The 19,191-nt window shown below is 39.0% G+C and overlaps 1 pseudogene; it reads left to right on the top strand.

Moving 5' to 3' along the window:
• Positions 1-18,089, top strand: part of LOC149837559 (mitogen-activated protein kinase homolog MMK1-like) — a 29,161-nt pseudogene extending 11,072 nt beyond the window's left edge.
• Positions 18,090-19,191: the final 1,102 nt, after the last annotated feature.

The following is a 19,191-nucleotide window of genomic DNA, read 5'->3' as shown; positions in this document are numbered from 1 at the left end:
GATCAAAAAACAAAATATCTGGTTGTCTGATCAGAAACTTACTCCTATGCACATGTTGTAAAATGTTTGGATATGCCACCGGATAAGGGTCACGATTCTCAGCCACACTGACGGTGAAATCTAGGCTTGAAACTCTGTGTGGCTGTATTAATTTGTAGAGTTTTACTACGGGTGGGGTTTACCCGGACCTGAATTGTACCAAACCCTATGGCCAGGGTATGGTGATAAATAAGAAGACCCGATCAAGATTCGGTTCCGGATCCAAAGGTTTCATTAAGACCCACAATTTTTTAATGTAAAAATGATAAAAAAAAATAATTTACCGGGTATGACCCAAGTCTGGTTCACGTAGTTCTTATCGGGTCCGGATGGCCTGAATCTGGTTCATGTAGTTCTTATCAGGTTCAGGTATGGTTTCTCTTATGATGAGTCTGATTAAACCTGAGTCTGAACCCAATATCATACCAAAAAATCAGGGCTAGGTCTGGTTCCACCTGAGTCCAAACCAGACTGAACCCATTCACACCCCTAACTGCATACACTTGCCACAGTCAACGTGGCACTCCTTTATGAAAGAGAGAAACAAAAAGGGACAATTAGGGGTGGCAATCGGGTCGAGTTGGCGTGTCAGCATACCTCAACCCGAACCAGTGGCGGAGCCAGAAGTTTTTCCTTGGGTGGGCAGACTTCGGGTCTCAGAGACAATGCTATGGTCTTGAAGGACGATCCATTTATTTGGACCAGTGGTGGAGCCAAAAAAAAAATCGCTGGAGGAACAGTCATTCGTGGAGAGATAAAACTTAAATAAGCCTTTGAATTAAAATAACAATTGTTACAAACACAAACAACTAAATTTATGAACATAATAAGATAAAACCTTAAATTGTACTTTTAAACTAAAATAAAAATTGTTCACTTAAGAAATACAAACAACTAAATTCATGAAAATTTTACAATTGGCATCTTCTATTTTTCATATTTTGAAAGCAATTCATAATTGCATCATCACTGATGGTATCAAATGTCTCCTTCTCTATGTAAGTAACCAAAGCATCATTGATCCATTCATCTCCCATTCTATTACGTAGACGACTTTTGATATTGTTCATAGCTGAAAATGCGCTTTCAACACTTGTTATTGCAACTGGCAAAGTTAATGCCAACTTAATCAATAGATACACATGAAAAAATACAATGTGCTTTTGAGTTGCTACCATCATCTCTGCTAGCTCTGCTAAAGATTTTAAATTTGAAAACTGATCACTGTTTCGCATGTCTGCAATATATATATCCAATTGATTTTCCAGTCTAATTATGTTTACGTTAGAAAAGTCCTTAGGGTAAAGCTCAGCAAGATGAATCAACTTATCTTTATCAAAAGCAGAAAAAGATTTCTTTGGACTCAAGCATGCCATTGAAAGGAGGAGCTCTGTATTTGCTTCAGTGAAACGATCATTCAACTCTTGAAGTTGCAAATCAATAATAACATAAAACACATCAATACGATAATGATGCAATGTGGTGATCTTTTCAACCTTACATCTTGGTCATCCTTGAGGTGTATATGAGTCCCCTAGATCAGGAATCAGAATATCAAATCTCTTACAAAATATGAACACTTTGTTTATGAGAGAGTCCCATCCATTGTCTCTCAGACCTTGAAGGCACTGTTTTGATATAGTGACTAAACTCATAGCATTCACAATGTCTTGATCTTTTCGCTGAAGTGCTTGTGAAAGATCATCAGTTATTCCCAAAACTTTACACATCAAATGTAAGCAAAACACAAATTCAAAATCTTGCAACTGATGATTTAAAATAATTGCATCTGAACTTTTTCCTGAATATGTATCTTCTGCAATGAAATCTAACACTTGAATAACAAAAGAATACATACTGAGTAAATTAACCAAAGCATCGTAATGAGAACCCCACCGAGTATCATCAGGTCGTTTGGAACTTATTTCTTGATTTAATCCTCGTCCTGTTTCAAGTTCACCCAATGCAAGTGCTTCAGCAATTCACATAAATTCTGCTTCTCGAATAAGCTCAGATCTCTTGCATGAAATGGAGAAAAAAGTTGACAACCTGCCTAATATATTGAAAAACACATCAAGCAATGAAATTTTTTTAGCAACACCAACTAATGCCAATTGAAGTTGATGTGCAAAACAATGAATATAATATGCAGATGCATTTTCATGTAATATAAGATTTTTCAATCCATTAAACTCCCATCTCATATTACTTGCTCCATCATAACCCTGTCCACGCAAACTTGATATGCTTAATTTATTTTTACAGAATGCTTCTTCAACTGCTTTTTTGAGTGACATAGAACTTGTTTTAATAACATGCACAAGAGTAAGAAATCGCTCAACCACTCGACCTTTTTCATTAACAAACCATAAAACAATAGCCATTTGTTCTTTAGTTGATACATCACGAGAATCATCAAGTAAAATAGAAAAAAAAGTATCTCCAAGTTCCATGATAATAGCATTTGTGGTTTGTATAGAAGCAACCTTGACAATATCCTTTTGTATATCAGGAGATATCAATTTGTTATTTTCTGGAGCACTTTTCAATACAACTTTATTTATGTCATCATTAATCTTTGCAAATATCTTCAACAACTCAATAAAATTTCCTCTATTAAGAGATTTTTTAGCTTCATCATGCCCTCGAAATGTCAATCCTTGACTTAACAAGTATCTGATTGCATTAACAGTTGCCCAAAGGCGAAGTCTATATTCATCTTTATGTCATACACTTTGTTGATAGAGTATAGAATCAATATGTTGTTTTTGTTGCATCAAATTTTGACACTTCATTTGTGTTGAATTGTGAAAACTGTCACAGCTTCCAACATGTTTATCAAACCTCTTCTTGTCTTTCCAGTTATCAAATCCTTCAGATACGAATGCCTTTAAACTAATCTTCTCTGTGCTTTTTGGCCTGAAAAGATAACACTGCAAACAATATGCTTTATGCTTACTTGTACTATACTCCAACCAATCCTTATACTCATCATACCAAGCTAGAATGAACCTTCATTTTTTATGGTTTAGTTGAAACATACAATCTCGAAGTTGACAAGGACCTCAGATCATATATGCTCTACGAACATTATCTTGGATATTAGGATGATAACTAGAAATAGAAGGACGAAGTGCAGGGTCTGCAGGTAACTCTGATTCATCATTTTCTGTTTTGCATATTTTCTGACTTGGTTCTCCTTCTCGAGTTACAGAAGATTTATCAAAGATTGACCTTTTCGTTATAAACTTATCCCTTCCTACGCAACGAAAAAAAAATGACAATATTATATAAGCCAAATCTCATTGCAAAAAAGGATTGAGTAAAATGAAATGACAACAAGGCAGGGGGCGAAGCCCCCTGTTGGCAATCAGAAGCAAAGCCCCAACCGATAATCGAGGGACAGAGGGCAAAGCCCCCTGTCGAGAAGGGCTCGCAGAGGCAAGGGAGTGAAGCCCCCCACCAGAAAAACACAAGTTGGGAAAGTCAAGTGACCTAGATGATGTATGAACTACCATTTCCATTCAATGACTTGACAGGATAAATCTTATACATCTTCCTACTCAGATAGCACAACCAAGCAGAAAGCATTTACACTGGCCAACCTAAGCTCCAAGCAAAACATTGACACCACAAATAGTACCTAGCAGAAGTCTCAGAGAATTGTAGTCCTATACTTTATGAGCATAGAAACTGCACCAGAAGTGTGAACTATAAAAGGGTCCAGTTGATCTACAAAAGCCAAAAGAACTGATCCATTGTGGATTTTGCATCCAAAATAATAGACCATCTAAGTAGATGGCCAAGAACTAGAATGGAAAGAGAGGTCAAGTGGTAACAATAAATTCATGATAAAACACATGGGGAAAGAAATCATAAACAACAACAAATAAATGAAAAGATATGCTTTATTGTCTGGTCTGCAAGTATATATAACTAAAGCAAAGCATTAGAGCGAAGAATCAACATGCAAAGGAAACAACCATTCTACATACCCATATTCAGATGCCCTTAACATCCTATAATAATGAAAACAGAAAATCTGTTTTAATTGATTAACTAGAAGACATGCATGCATTCTGAACAAATCGGCTAGACATAAAACTTCAAAAGATGTATTACATGTAAAAGCAAAGATACTGAAATATATCTCAGCTTACCAAAATCAAGCAAACTCAAAAGTCAAAGAAAATTAAACTCTTGATAAAAGTCAAATTTGTGATGAATTTCAAACCATGACAAAATCTGTTCTCATTCGATGCGGGAAATGTTTCAGATTTTTTAGTATAAAGAAATATTTTGGCAGATAGACTCTGTTTTACGTCAGCAAGGTTTTTCCCCTTTTTGCTTCCACCGATGAGGGTCAACTACCTCGGTCAGTGATCAATAACCATGATCAGCTGTCGATTTTCTGATTACCTGCTGATGCTCGCCGAGGAGTTGAGGCCCTGAGGGGCTTCGATCACCAACGGCCTCTCCGGCGCCGTCGACATCCCTGTTTCATCGTCGACATCACAGGCTCACAACCATCACCAGACCACCAAGTTGGTCGAAATCCTGAAACCATCGTTGGATGAGTTTCTTTCAAAGGGATTTCGACCATGGATCGTCATCGGGGAGCCAACAATGGTTTCTATCGCTGAGCGTCGCCGTTTTCATCGGAGATTTAACGGCTTCTCTGTAATGTCAAGGGGGTTTTAACTTTTAAGCTCTGGTCGGCCATCCAGCTGCCATCGCCGGAAAGTACAGGGGATCAGATGTTCGCCAAAGTCCGTTGGGCGTCGTGGTGGCAGTCGTCGCTGGCAGGTCTTTTGGTCGGCGACATGGGTCATCTGACGCTTTGCGGTTTCTGAGAAACCGAAGGCTTTGGTTTCTCAGAAACCGCAAACAGGGTTATCATGTTTTCAAAAGCAGGGTTATCGTGTCTGCCGATCGACTAGAAAAGCAAGAGAGAGGGGAGGTTACCTGCGACGGTCGTCGGCGAACAAGGAGGACGGTCCGACTGCTACACCGGTGCCTCGTGTCGTCGGAGCTTGGGGGGCACCGCGGGTTCACCGAAGGGAGGTCGGCGACAATCGTCGGTGGCTGCAGAGGACAGGGGAGGAGAGCCGGCGAATGGGGTTGCCGGTGACGGAACACCGGAACAGAAGGGCAAAGCACATAGGAAAGAGAAAAAGTGGCGAGGGTTTACCCCTCGCCCCCTTTCGGCAGGCTCTAGACTCATCAAGAGCCCGGGTCCCGAGTCGACTCGGTTTCACGGGTCCCGAGTCGACTCGGTTTCTCGAGTCGCGAGTCAACTCGGTTTCGAATTCTAGGGTGGGCGACGGCCCACCCCTGGCTCCGCCACTGACCCAAACCCAACCAGTTTATTAAACGGGTCGGTTGTGGCAAACACTAACCCGACCCATTTAATAAACGGGTAATCCGACATGACCCGCCAACCCGTTTAATAAATGTGTTGGGTCGGGAAAAGTGGTTGGCGGGTAGGTCGGCGAGTCGGGTTAGCGGGTTGGCCCACCCGCCTAACCCGTTTATTAAACGGGTGAGCCGGGTTAGCGGGTTGGCATACCCCCAACCCGAACCCGACCCGTTTAATAAACGGGTTAGGCGGGTCGACCCGTTTATTAAACGGGTTGGCTTAAGCCCAACCCGAACCTGCCTAAGAGGCGGGTTGGCGGGTCGTGTCAGGTTTTGCCACCCCTATGGACAATGGAAAACTATATATTCATGGGTAACTGATGTAGGAGTGGATTAGAAGACTCAGGTTCATACTGATTCATTTGGATTCAATTTAATTTAAGGTTTTTATTTGGATTCCTTATTTACAATTGGATTTTTTTTAAGTAATGGATTCATCTTGGATGGAAAGCAGACTTAGGGTTTATATTGTTTTCTTATAAATACTCATTATAGGGATTTTTGAGAGAACAGGTTTGGATGATTAAATTTGTTATTTTTTTGAATTTTATGTAATTTTCTCATATTTTCTCTATTTTCTTTCTATTCACGTGCATAAGAGTAACATAATTAACGTAGCTTTTCTTTGCGAAGCGTGAACTCGATTTGCATAAGAAACTTAGGGTAGTCTTATGAAAAAAAGATTTAATACTATTCCCCAAGTAGGGGTTAAATCTTATCTTACATAAATGCACCATTCCTTGTGGTAAATTGTTGGACATTTGGGTTTGGGTCTAACTCTTAATGTGACCCGATTTGACATCATCAGTGGGTTAGTGGGATTGACAGTGGCACTAAATAGGTGTTTAGTCACACCTAGAGGCTAGGTGAATGTAAAGAGCTCACATTCTAACCACCTCCTATCTTTCATTATAAATGGATGACTGGACTATATAATGAGAACATTAATAAACGATGGAAGCAGATCAGGTCATGCTGAACATGAGCGTTTTTGCTCATGCTGACATCGTGGCCATCCGATTTGCATTTTAAAAAGCTCAAAAGTCAACAAAACCACGTGGCATTCATCCAAAATGCAAACAGACGGCCACGATGATGTCCGAATGAGCAAAAACGCTCATTTTCAGCATGACCTGATCTGCTTCCGACTCACTCAGGCCTGCTAACGCAAACTCGGGCATGCTGTCTCATTCCCTCGCCGACGAAGGGTAGCAGTCGAAGACGGAGGGTAGCAAATTCGGGGCAGGGATGTGTGTATGACCGCTCTGCTACAGGTGACCGGCGACGTTCTGGATGTGATTCGCCGGCAGTAAGCGTCCCGCTACTCCTCTGCTAAAGCTTTTCTAAAAACAAAAGGTGATCCTATCTTCCTCTGCATAAACGATTTCAGCCGAGAAGGAAGGGGGAGACGGTTGACGCGTTCGCCGTAGCCTTCGTCGGTGGAATCACTGCTGTCGGTGGTTGCCTGGCGTCAGAAGACTCTTTTCATTTTTTTTTCGGCCGATCCCTGTTGCCGGCGAGGCCGGCACCGGATCCCCGTTGTCGGCGACCTTGCCGGTTGGTCTCTGGTGGCGACAACCAACCCCGGCGGCAGGTGTTGCCACCGACGACATGTCTGTATATTAAAAAAAAAAAGGTCAAAAACTATTACCTGCTGATGGATTTCGCTGGGGAGGTGAGGGGGCTGAAAATAGCCGGTGGCCTCACCGGTGCCGCTGGCTGCATTAAGCCTTCGTCAGATTTCTGCCGTCACCGGACTGCCGTGTTGGCCGAAACCCCAAATCCCTTTTTGGATGGGTCTCTTTCAGAGGGGTTTTGACCATGGGTCGTCGCTGGGGAGCAGACGATGTCTTCTGTCATCGGGCGTCGCTGTTTCATCGAGATCATCGTCGATGATTTTTCCTGCAACCGGGAGGTCGAAGGGCATTTGCCCTCTTTGGTGACGATCGGATCAGGGCGGTTTTTGCCAGGGTTGTCACTGGAGACCGTCGGGCACGGTGGTGGCCGCCATAGCCGGCAGGCCTTTCAGCCGGTCGCCGAGGGGCGACGTGGGTCGCCATTAGGTTTCTGAGAAAACCTGATGGCTTTCCATTTTCTCAAAAACCGAAAGCCATCGGGTTTTTATTTTTATGCTAGGTACCGGGTCGGATCGGGTGTATCGACCCGGTGGCTGGCCCAATCAAGACCCACTTTTAGTGGATCGGGTCTGCCTCACCTTCTTGGACCGGGCCCGATCCTAGTATTGGATCCATGGTGTGGGTTCGGACCAGACCCATTATGGTTCAGGGCCTAGGTTTGATCCGAACAGTGAGTCGGATCCGACCCGATTGGCTCAAAACCAAACCCATTTGGATTTTAGGTCTGGTCTGATCTGGCTGTACCGGGTCATGATTCGGAACCAACCAAACTAGGTATGGTTTGGGTATGATTTGATCCATTTGGATCGGGTCTCAATTTGGCTTCAACCCGATCCGGGCATGGACCGGATCTGTATTGATCTGGTTAGACCCAACTGGATCCAGGCCTGTACTGGGTCTGACTTCTAGACCCGACCCGGTTCCTATTATGAGTCTGGATCCAGAGCAGGGGTATTCAGTCTGAGATCCATTTTAACGGGATCTTGATCCAAATTTAATCAGATCAGATCCAAAATAAGTCTATATACTATTTACACCTGAACCATATCAATGACTGATATGACCCTTTTCGAGATCGGTTCAGAGCCATTTTTGATCGGTTTATATCAATTTTCATCAGTTTCGAGATGTAGAGACCCTATTTCCGTGAATTAATGAAAGAACATGATTTTTTGCATTCGATTTTAGGCTTTTATGAGCTTTTGTTTCATATTTTGGATCGGTTCATTAGGTCTAGAACCAGTTTAGACCCTTAGATGACCGGTTCAGAGCCATTTTAGACCGATTTAGGGTATTTTTAGATTGGTTCCAGCTTGAGGACCCTGTGTTTTACCCATATGAGTTTGTTTTTGTTATTTTTCATGCTTTATAATTGTTTAATATTAAGAAAGCATGACTTATGCTTGTTAATACATGTGTTTTATGTTGGTTAAGTTATGCAGAAAGTCTTTAAGCATGATTATAACTCAATTCATGATATTTTTTAATGTATTATTATAAAAAATTAGTTTATACATATATGTTGAAGCATGAACTTGTATTTTGACGATATAATGCATATTTAGTCATGAATATACATGCATTAATATGTATGCATGAGCATGCTCCATAATATGAATATGATTTTGGTAAAAAATCTTGATTGACTAACTTATATAATCACCAAAGTGATCTGAGTTACGTTGATTGAGGATTCTTTAGACCATATTAAGATTCAATATTATGATTATGTGTGACTTTATGAAACAATGATTTTATACAAACATATGTCATTGTGTTCTAAATTCACACCAGGTGTAATAATATATGTGTATTTCAGCTCACGAAGCATGTTCGTACCCAAAGGTACAATGTTGAATTGCCTTTGGTTACATGATATGTTAATTTCACCAAGTGAGGTCAATTCCTTGTGAATTGAGGAGACATAACAACTATGAGTAATATTGTTTTCACCAAAGTTGAACAAAAATGACTTAATTATATTTGTCTAAGAAAAGATGAATAATAAAGGGTCTCAATGTTTACCTTTTCATTATAAGTCTCGTCTGAGCAATAATAAAGTTTTCTTTTTCGTTTCTTGTTGTATAAGGTTCTTTCTTTATTGATGGTTCTAATAATATTCTCCTATTAGATAGATCTAATTTCTGAGATTGAAAAGAAATAGTGTTGTTTTCTATCAGATACATGGACTTAGATTTGACCCTTAGGACTGACGAACCTCCCGCTCTTACAGAACAAAGTACAACCAAACAAAACGCTATCTCTAAGAAGTGTGAACGCTCGAACACACTTAGCTTGTTGTTTTTGCAATCTCGAGTAGCTAAAAATATTCAAGGTGCTATTTCTTACTGCAGAACAATGAAGCAATTTTTGGAAGCCATCGAGGCTCAATTTGTCAGTTCTAATAGGCAAGGGCTAATACACTAATATCCAAATTAGTATCTATGAAATATACTGGTGATAGTCACATCCGACAGTACATTTTAAAAATGAGGAACATTGCATCTCAGTTGAATGACATAAAGTTCATCATTTTTTTATTCTTTCTTGGTTCATCTGATTTTGACCTTATTGCTTGTTGAATATGGACCCTTTAAAATCTACTACAAAACACATAATGATGAGTGGTCTTTTAATGACCTCTTGACCAAGTGTGTTGAAGAGGAAGAAAGACTGAATGATGAGAGGGTGACGAGTGCACATATGACCTCTCATAAGGAAAAACATAGGCCAGGGCCAAAGAAAGGTTCATTCAAAATGAAGAACAAAAAGAAAACCTCTGGGGAGAGTTCAAACTCTCAGGTAAAAGCCAGATCCCAGTCAGGAGGCTCTTCTATAAAGTGTTTTTTTTACAAAAAGAAGAGATATACGAATGTAGACTACTTGAAACATTAAAAATTACTCAAAAATAAAGGTAATAAGTCATTTATTTGGCATGAGTGCAATTTAATTCATGTTTTATTGCATAGTTGGTGGATTGATTCTAGTGTCACGGTGCATATTGCCAATTTTTTGCAAGCATTTCTAAACAAAAGGAAATCAAGAAAGCATGAAGGAAGCATATTTTTAGGAAATAAGATATGTTTGCATATCAAGAACGTTGGGACCTGTAGAGTTGTGTTGGAATCAAGATTTATTTTGGATTTGGTTGATACATTTTATATTTTATCCTATAGTTAGAACCTGATTTCAATTTCAAAACTGGATAAGTTTGGTTAAAGTTTTAAATTTGAAAATTCTAAGCTTGTTATTATAAATTTTTTTATTAATGTAGGTTCTGCATATGTTTGTGATGGTTTGTATCAGTTAAAAACCGAATTCTAAATTCAAGAATCTCATTCTATTGAGAACACAATGATTGACAATAAACATGGTATAAAGAAAGATTAATCCTATTTGCTTTGGCATCAAATGTTAGGACACATCTTGAAAGAAAGAGTCCAAAGACTTGTGAAAGAAGGAATCCTTGAATCCCTTAATTTCACAGATATAGTGCATACAAATATTTGCGGTCCTTTTTTATTGTGTCATACAGGTGAAAAGTATTTTGTCACCTTTATACACAATTACTCACGGTATATGTATCTTTACTTATTATTTGAAAAATCAGAAGTCTTTCAGGTTTTTAAGGACTTCAAAAAAGAAATAGAGAAATAAATCGGTAAAGTTATTAAGGTTGTCAGGTCTGATAGAGGTGGCAAATATTATGGTCGTTTCACTGAGATGAAAAAAAAGAAGGGTCATTAGTACGGTTTCTAAAAGAAGAAGGCATTGTACCTTAGTATACCATGCCTAGTAATGCTTACCAGAATGATGTAGCTGAAAGAAGAAATCGTACACTTAAAGAAATTGTTCGAGTGATGTTGAATCACTCAAACATTTCCTTGACCTTGTGGGATGAAACTTTTAGAATAACAGTGCATATTTTGAATAAGGTTCCTATAAAGGCTATTCAAAAGATTCCTTACGAGTTATAGACTGATAAAAAATCTTCTTTGTCATATATGCGTATATGGGGATGTCCAGCTGAAGCTAAATTGTATAAACGACATATAAAAATCTTTAATCCTTAGACAACTAGTGGATTTTCATTGGTTATCCAGAAAGATCAAAGGGATTTAGGTTTTATTGTTCATCTCATACACCACCAATAGTGGAAACAGATAAAGCGAGATTTCTTGAAAATGGTTCCATAGGGACAAATGCATCTCAAATTATTGAATTTAATTAAAGAAATGCAGAATTCAGGTTCCATACCTGCAAAGGATAAATACCCAGTTTTTCCTTTCATTGTTCCTTTGGATAATGTCAGGTAAAGTCAAGTCAATGAACATCAATCCCAAATAGAGTAAGTTGTTGATGAAGATGTACAACAACAGGATACAAAAGTTTATTTTGAATCACTTTTAACACCTGTATTGAGGTCTACGAGGACTAAAAAATCTACTATCCATCCAGACTATGTGGTGTATTTGCAAGAGTTAATAATTTCATAGATATTGATGATGATCCATTCACCTTTGCATAATCTATTGAAAATGAAATATCAACACATTGGATCAATGCCATGAAGGAAGAGCTTGAGTCTATTGCAAAGAACCAAGTGTGAGATCATGTACCTCGACCTAATAGAGTTAGACTCTTGTTTGTAAATGAGTCTTTAAGACCAAAACAGACTTTAAAGGTCAAGTGGAGAGGTGCAAGGCTAGGCTTGTTGCAAAAAGGTTTCATACAGATAGATGACATTGATTATAATGAGATTTTTTTTCTTTTCTCAATTAAGGAATCGTTGAGGATAATCATTACCCTCGTAGTTCATTTTGATTTAGAGCTATATCAAATGAACATGAAAACTGTCTTCCTAAATGAGGATATGAAAGAAGAGGTATACATGCAATAATCTTCTGGTTTCACTATAGATAACTCAAATAATTTAGTTTATAAATTAAATAAGTCAATTTATAGACTTAAAAAAGCCTTCTGCCAATAGTATAAAAAGTTCAATCAGGTAATTAGGAACTTTGAATTCACGGAAAACATTGTTGATTAATGCATATACATTAAGACTACTAGGAGTAAGTTCATAATTGTAGTTTTATATATTGATGACATTATTCTCATAACTAATAATTTGAGTCTACTACATGAGACAAGATTTTCTTTTCTCCCATTTGAATATGAAGGACATGGGTGAAGCCACATATGTCCTTGGAATCGAGATCCATCATGATAGAACTAAGGGTGTCCTTAGCATCTCTTAAAAATCTTATATCCTTAAGGTTCTTAAAAGACATGGGATGAATAATGTTTTCTTGGTTTGACACCCATTGTAAAAGAGAATAAATTGAGCTTAAAAGACTGTCCTTGGGATGATAATGAAAAGACTATCCCATATGCTTCAGCAGTTGGGAGTTTGCAGTACTCACAAACCTACACACGACCTGATATAGCATTTGTTGTGAGAATGCTTGGTAGATATCAGTCAAATTCAGGCATGTGCACTTAAAGGCAGTGAAGAAGGTCATACGCTATTTACAACTACATGTTGACTTATAAAAAGGTTGACTACCTAGAGTTAATTGGATACTTTGATGCAGATTTAAGAGGATGTCTCAACAATAGAAAGTCTACTACTAGATACATTTTTTTACTGACAAGTGATGTCATTTCATGAAGAAGTGGAAAGCAGTCTACAACTGCTACTCATACCATGGAGGTAGAATTTATTGCTCTATACGAGACTTCGTCTCAGGCCATTTGGATAAGAAATTTCATTATGAGTTTTGGGATTGTTGACTCTATTGAAAGATCTCTTGTGATAATAAAGAAGTCGTGTCCTTCTCAAATAACAACAAGAGTTCAACCTCGTGTTAACACATGGAGTTAAAATACTTTGTTGTTAAAGAATGAATTGAGAATCATATGGTACAAAGCAAATGATTACGGATCCCCTTACTAAAGGGTTAGCATTGAGATTATATTTTCAACATGTAAAGGACATGAGTCTTTTTTATTCCTTCTGATGTATGACAATACATTATATAATCACATTTGTGAAAATGAATTGATTCTCTATGGCTTTATATATTATTGATTTTGCATTAAAGATCTTTTATTTGGTTAGAGAGAATAACAAAACAATAATATTAAATGACCAATAGAATAGGTAAGAGACCAACCTATTCATAAGAGTAATCTTAACATGCTAAAGCACTGAAAATGAGTTGTATTGTAGTATATAGAAATATGACATTTCATAAAGAGATGATCATCTCCATGACTCATATGATTCATTCTTGTGATATATGATAACATCTGAACCCACATAAAAAATTAAGTCGAGATAACGATATAAACCTTGATTTGATACCCTTTTAATATGAATGGGTCAAGCAAAAAAATGTTGGACATTTGGGTTTGGGTTCAACCTATAGTGTAATTTGGTTTGACACTATGAGTGGGTTAGTGGGGCTGTTAGTGGGCACTAAATGAGTGTTTAGTGGGATGGAGGTTACGTGAATGTGAAGAGCTCACATTATGCAAACACCCCTTATCTTTCATTAGAAATGAAGGAGTGGACTGTATGATGAGAACAATCATAAACGTAGCCTATAGCCTATTGCACATTGGGTTCAAGGTCCTGCTCACCATCGACTTCAAGGTTTGGGCTCATCATGGGCGTCGATAAGCTGAGGAGAATGCCGAGCACTCGCACATCGCATCAACCATGATGCCTACTGGTATGTGCTTATTTTGTATTCCAGTTTTAATTTGTGTCAATACGCCAACACAAACTAGATAAAATGTAGAGGGAATGGGGAACTAAGAGTCTTTGCTGTTTTTAGTTGATCCACATTGTAAGATATTAAGTTCCTATTGTTTGTTGTCGGTTCTAGAAATTAAGGAGATCAGATCAGATCCATGGAGCCTTGGACAGAAAAAAACTGTCTAGGCAAAAGCTACCAGCGTGTTTCACGCTTAGCACGAATTTCATTTTCAAACGACTGATGCCATTCATCCAGAAAGACGATGGCATAAAAAAAACTTGTAGGACCCATCTAGTGGAAACCACCATTTTTTGTTGGGTTTCGGGTGTGACCGACCAAGGCCCTTGAACCTGATCCTCTCTCAGAAATAAGGGGGACCTGATCCTTTTCTTCAGTAAGCTTACCTTTCAGCTTTTAACATTTTCTTCATGTCCAGGAAGGAAATATTTAGATCTCAAAATAATGTCAAACTGTTCTGTGGAACAGGTCATAGGCATCATGGATGTGATCCCACCACCTCAGCCCGAAGCATTTAACGATGTTTATATTGCATCTGAGCTCATGGACTCAGATCTTCATCATATAATTCGTTCAAATCAAGTTTTATCCGAGGAGCATTTTCAGGTAATTGATCTCCCCACTAGTTTTGCATTCTGTGATTGTTAATCAAATAGTTTTCTCTGAAAAAACTGAATTGTTCTTCACTATCAACTTGTGCTGCATGCAGTACCTCTTGTACCAGATACTTCGCGGGCTCAAGTACATCCATTCAGCAAACGTTCTTCACAGAGACTTGAAGCCAAGTAATCTGTTGGTGAATGCAAACGGCAACCTGAAGATTTGCGATTTCGGGCTCGCCCGCCCTTCAGCAGAGAATGACTTCATGAGTATGTAGTTACGAGATGGTACAGAGCGCCCGAGCTGCTGCTCAACTCATCAGAGTATACTGCAGCCATTGACGTTTGGTCTGTGGGATGTATTTTCATGGAGTTAGTGAATAGACAACCACTATTTCCAGGAAGAGATCAGATGCATCAATTGCGCTTGCTTACAGAGGTAAGGTCATAGTTACAACACACAATGTTCAAAGGCATCCAGGTCGAATTTGTTTATCCTGAAAGTAATTTTTTTTCCTTAACGGAGAGAAACAACCACTATGGTTTGGACATCCCATTACCGGCTGAGTGGTCTTAACTTCTTATGCCAAGGAACACATTTTTACCATTATCGTGCGTTTGATACGCGGGACACACCCGTGCGGGGACTGACTGGTCCTTGCCCGGGCGTTGTCCAGTGGCGGAGCTAGGAACCTAAACTAGGGTGGGCACAAACACATGGTAAGAAACTAAGTCAAAACCCTAAATCCTAATAAACATCATTCATAAATAGGCTAATTGAAAAAAAAAAACTAAAATTCTAACCAAAACCAAGCTTGCATTCATGAAATCTTGTTTAATGTTGATTGAAAAAAAAGATTGACAAAAATACCTAATTAAATAATCATGTCATATGAAAAACCAAAATAACACAAAAATACAACCGATAACCAAAATCAAACATTCATTAATGAAATCATGTTTAATGATAATTGAAAAGAGAAAAGAACACGAAAAACTCAAAAACCGTAATTAAACATTTACATCATTTGAAAATATCCAAATAAACACCCTAATTCCTAAAAAATTCATAGATTTATGCTCATTAAAAAAAATCTAATATTCCAACCAAAATAAAGTATTCATTTAATGGCTAATGCTTATTAAAAAAACAGAAAAAACTTTAAAACCTAAATTAAACATTTATGTTATTTAAAAATAAACTAAATAAAAAACCTAGACCCTAACAAACATCATGCATTATGCTGATTCAAAACTGATTCAGGTTCTATGGGGAAAATGTTAGATGCACTCCTAGCTCCATCAGTAGCATCAACAACGGCAATTCCAATATTTGCCTTCTTTAGAGCTGAAACAACATTCACTCCATCTCCACTCATTCCACATTTATGCTTCCTTTCTTGCAGTTTCCTCACGATTTCATACTTGTGCCCTATCAGGTTCTTAAATCGGTATCATGTCACAAGAGGCACATTTCACAGGAACCCTTAAAGTCCTTTTTTCTATTTTCAGGATAATTTTTATCACAACCATCACAGGAAACCATAACCCTAGCAAATTAACTCAAGTTGTTGATTCTGCAATTACGATAAGAACTGATCTATGCATAATGATAAAAGGAAAACCCTAGAAGAACCAAAATTAGGCACCAACAACCAGAATTTTTGAAAATTAGAAGGGGAAAAAGGGGTTTCATTGAGAATGGATAGCGAGAAAATAATGGTCTTTCTTTATAATCGTGCCCTGAGAGAGAGAAGAGTTGGGGAAACGATGTAAAAGAGGTCAGGTAGTCTGGTTAGGGTGGGCACTACTTGCCATGAACCCCCCATATTGGGGGATTTTTCAGGTCAGGGTGGGCACGTGCCTGCCTACCCTGGCCACTATGTGGCTCCGCCACTGATTCTGGGGTGGGCAACCGCCCACCCATGCCCACCTCTGGCTCCGCCACTGGCGTTGTCCCGCGTTTCATATGCAGGCATGGTGTTCATCTGCACAGGACATACCAGTCGCACCCCTAGGGGTGCGAGTGTCCAGTTCAGGACAAATGCCACGCTGGTCTACCCTCGTAGAATTTGTCTTGCCATGCAAACACAATGTTAGAGTTATGTATGAGACCTAAATCCAAACATGGGACATTAAAACCGATTCTTGTTTTGGACAATTACTATGTCCTCTGTAATGCAATGCTGTGTTATCTTCTGGACTTCAAGCGAGCCCTTCACGAGAAATTAAATCTGTGAACCGGTTGATCAGATTCTGAAAGCTGGTATACCTTCTTCTCAACCAGACTACTGTATTTACTTGTGTGGCTGTCTTGCAGCTACTTGGAACTCCTACAGAGGCAGAAATTGGATTTGTTCGGAGTGAAGATGCGCGATGATATCTTCTAAAGCTTCCACCACAGCCTCCCCAATCATTTGCAAGAATGTTTCCTCATGTCCATCCTGCTGCAATCGATCTTGTGGAGAGAATGTTAACTTTTAATCCTGCCCAACTAATAACAGGTACTTGTGTCATTATATCACTATTAGATCGATTAGCTAACTAGCTATCCTCAGAATCAACTGCTAGCTGCTTGGTTGTATGATCCCCAGATAGTCAGATGTTTACTTATGTGCACCAAACTTACTGAAATGGGATCTGGAGATCTGCTAAATGATCTTGCTTAGCGGGTGATCAAGCCAATCTCATTGGGTATGCAGCCAGGTTGGGCCCTCCACACAGTGGGTCATTGGCTAGATTATTGCCTAGATCACTTCACTGATCTCTGATTCCTGCCCGTCAACACAACTTCTGCATATCTACAGGCCAGCTAAGTGTTTCTGAAGAACTGCTAGTCCTTGATGCTATTTTTCAAGTACATGGTCATGGACTCGCATAATGCTGGTTGTCTCTTGGTGTGGATGAGGAAGTTGCCCAGAACCGCACCGCCTTAGGGATGTCAATGAAACTGATTTTATCCAAATATCTGACTGAATCCGATTCCTTTTAGTTGCATTTGGTAGGACAAAACCATATCCAATTCTAATCGGATGCAGATATGGTCTACCAAATCTGACAAATATTTGAATTTGATGGGTATTCAAACCTGTTCACATGTAAAAAAAAAGCTGATCTGGAATGAACTTTTCACTATCAGAATCCGAATTCAAATTAGAACTCATTTAGCCAACTAGGGATTAGTTGAATATGGCATTTGGTCAAATTTGATCTAAATCTGAACCGTTTACATCCCTATTCCGTCTTCTTAGGTAGTGGCAACTGTTGTTTGTGACTAATGTGAGACGACCATGGTTCGAAACCCACATGGGGCAACCCTTGGCCCGAAAAGGAACGATGAGAGAAAGAAGTTCAATGCCTCCCGTTTTCATCATTTAGATATTTGTGAATGTGTGTAATTAGTAATCATATCTTGAAAATTCTAATCTGTACTTTCAGTTGAAGAAGCAATTGCTCATCCATACCTGGCAACATTGCATGATTTGGGGGATGAACCAGTTTGCTCTGAACCCTTTCTTTTCAATTTTGAACAACATGGGATGCTGGAGGAGCAGATGAAGGAGTTGATTTATAGGGAGTCTTTGGCATTTAATCCAGAGTTTCAGCGTTGATTAATGATGCAGATCTTTCTAGACCGGATCCTCCAACCCAATCCAAGACCAGGTGGGTCTAGGGGATGACTTCCTATTTTTGGATACTAGAAGGGCGTGAAGTTGGTTTAATAAGGAGCCTAAAAGAAGCTTGGCTAATTCTGGCCAAGTCAAAATGGGTTCTAGTTTTAGCGATTTTTAGTTTTGGTCATAGAAGGTTTTATGTCATTTTAGCTTGTTATTTGTGGAGGGTTGTAAATAGACCTATATATAGGTCTTGTAATTCCGCAATGAAAATCTGAAAATTCCTTAAATCTCTTTCTCGCAAATTAGTTTCTCCCTCTCTCTCTCATTGTCTCTCTAGTGATCCTAGTCACTCTCTCTCTTTCTTTTTTTCTCCCAAGGTTCTCTAAGTCACTAGAGAGCCTACCTCTAGTAGGCCGTGTGAACTCCATTGGAGCTTAGGCTGCTGCTGCCCAAGATGTAGCCCTTGAAGAATCAACGATCCCTGCCAACCCGAGCCAATCCTTGGTGGAACCGACCTCAACCAGTCAATCCAACCTTCTTTAGAAGCCCCTCTCTGAGACCCCTATGTCTCAGTAAGTTGGCCTAATTGTTACCTTAGCCCAAACCCACATCTGAACCCACTTGACGCAAGTAGCTTTCTAACCCGGCTAGAATTTACTTGCTGTTAACAACAGATTTCTATCAAACTCGTGTCAGTCAAAAATCTTAAATCATTGGGAATCTAGGGCTGAAATTTTAACCCTACTTGTCCTCAACCTACCCTAAAAACCAGAATTTTTAACCAAACCAGTAGAGAGAATCAGATTTTTTATTCGAACCTGTCTGAGTCAAAATCCAGTCTTGACCCACTCAAAACCAAAATCCTGCGGCCTGTTCCTCAACTCATATCTCTTGAACCTAGTGGAGTTTGGCTCTAAAAATTTAATCGGACCTCCTTCCACGTGTACCTAACTGTGTCCTAAAATTTGATAAATTTTTGTGCAGTAGTTTGAGAGATCTGATTTTTCTCTCAAACTCTATCAGAATTAGATAGATCTTGACCCTGCTTTTACCCGAGTCAACCTCAGCTTGATCCTAAATCCGAACCCAGGGCTCA

This window comes from Nuphar pumila, chromosome 5 (assembly GCF_984573655.1).
Source record: "Nuphar pumila chromosome 5, dmNupPumi1.hap1.1, whole genome shotgun sequence".
Taxonomy (NCBI): domain Eukaryota; kingdom Viridiplantae; phylum Streptophyta; class Magnoliopsida; order Nymphaeales; family Nymphaeaceae; genus Nuphar; species Nuphar pumila.
Note: the sequence above shows the minus strand (reverse complement) of the source record. Positions and strands in the feature narration are given on the sequence as shown.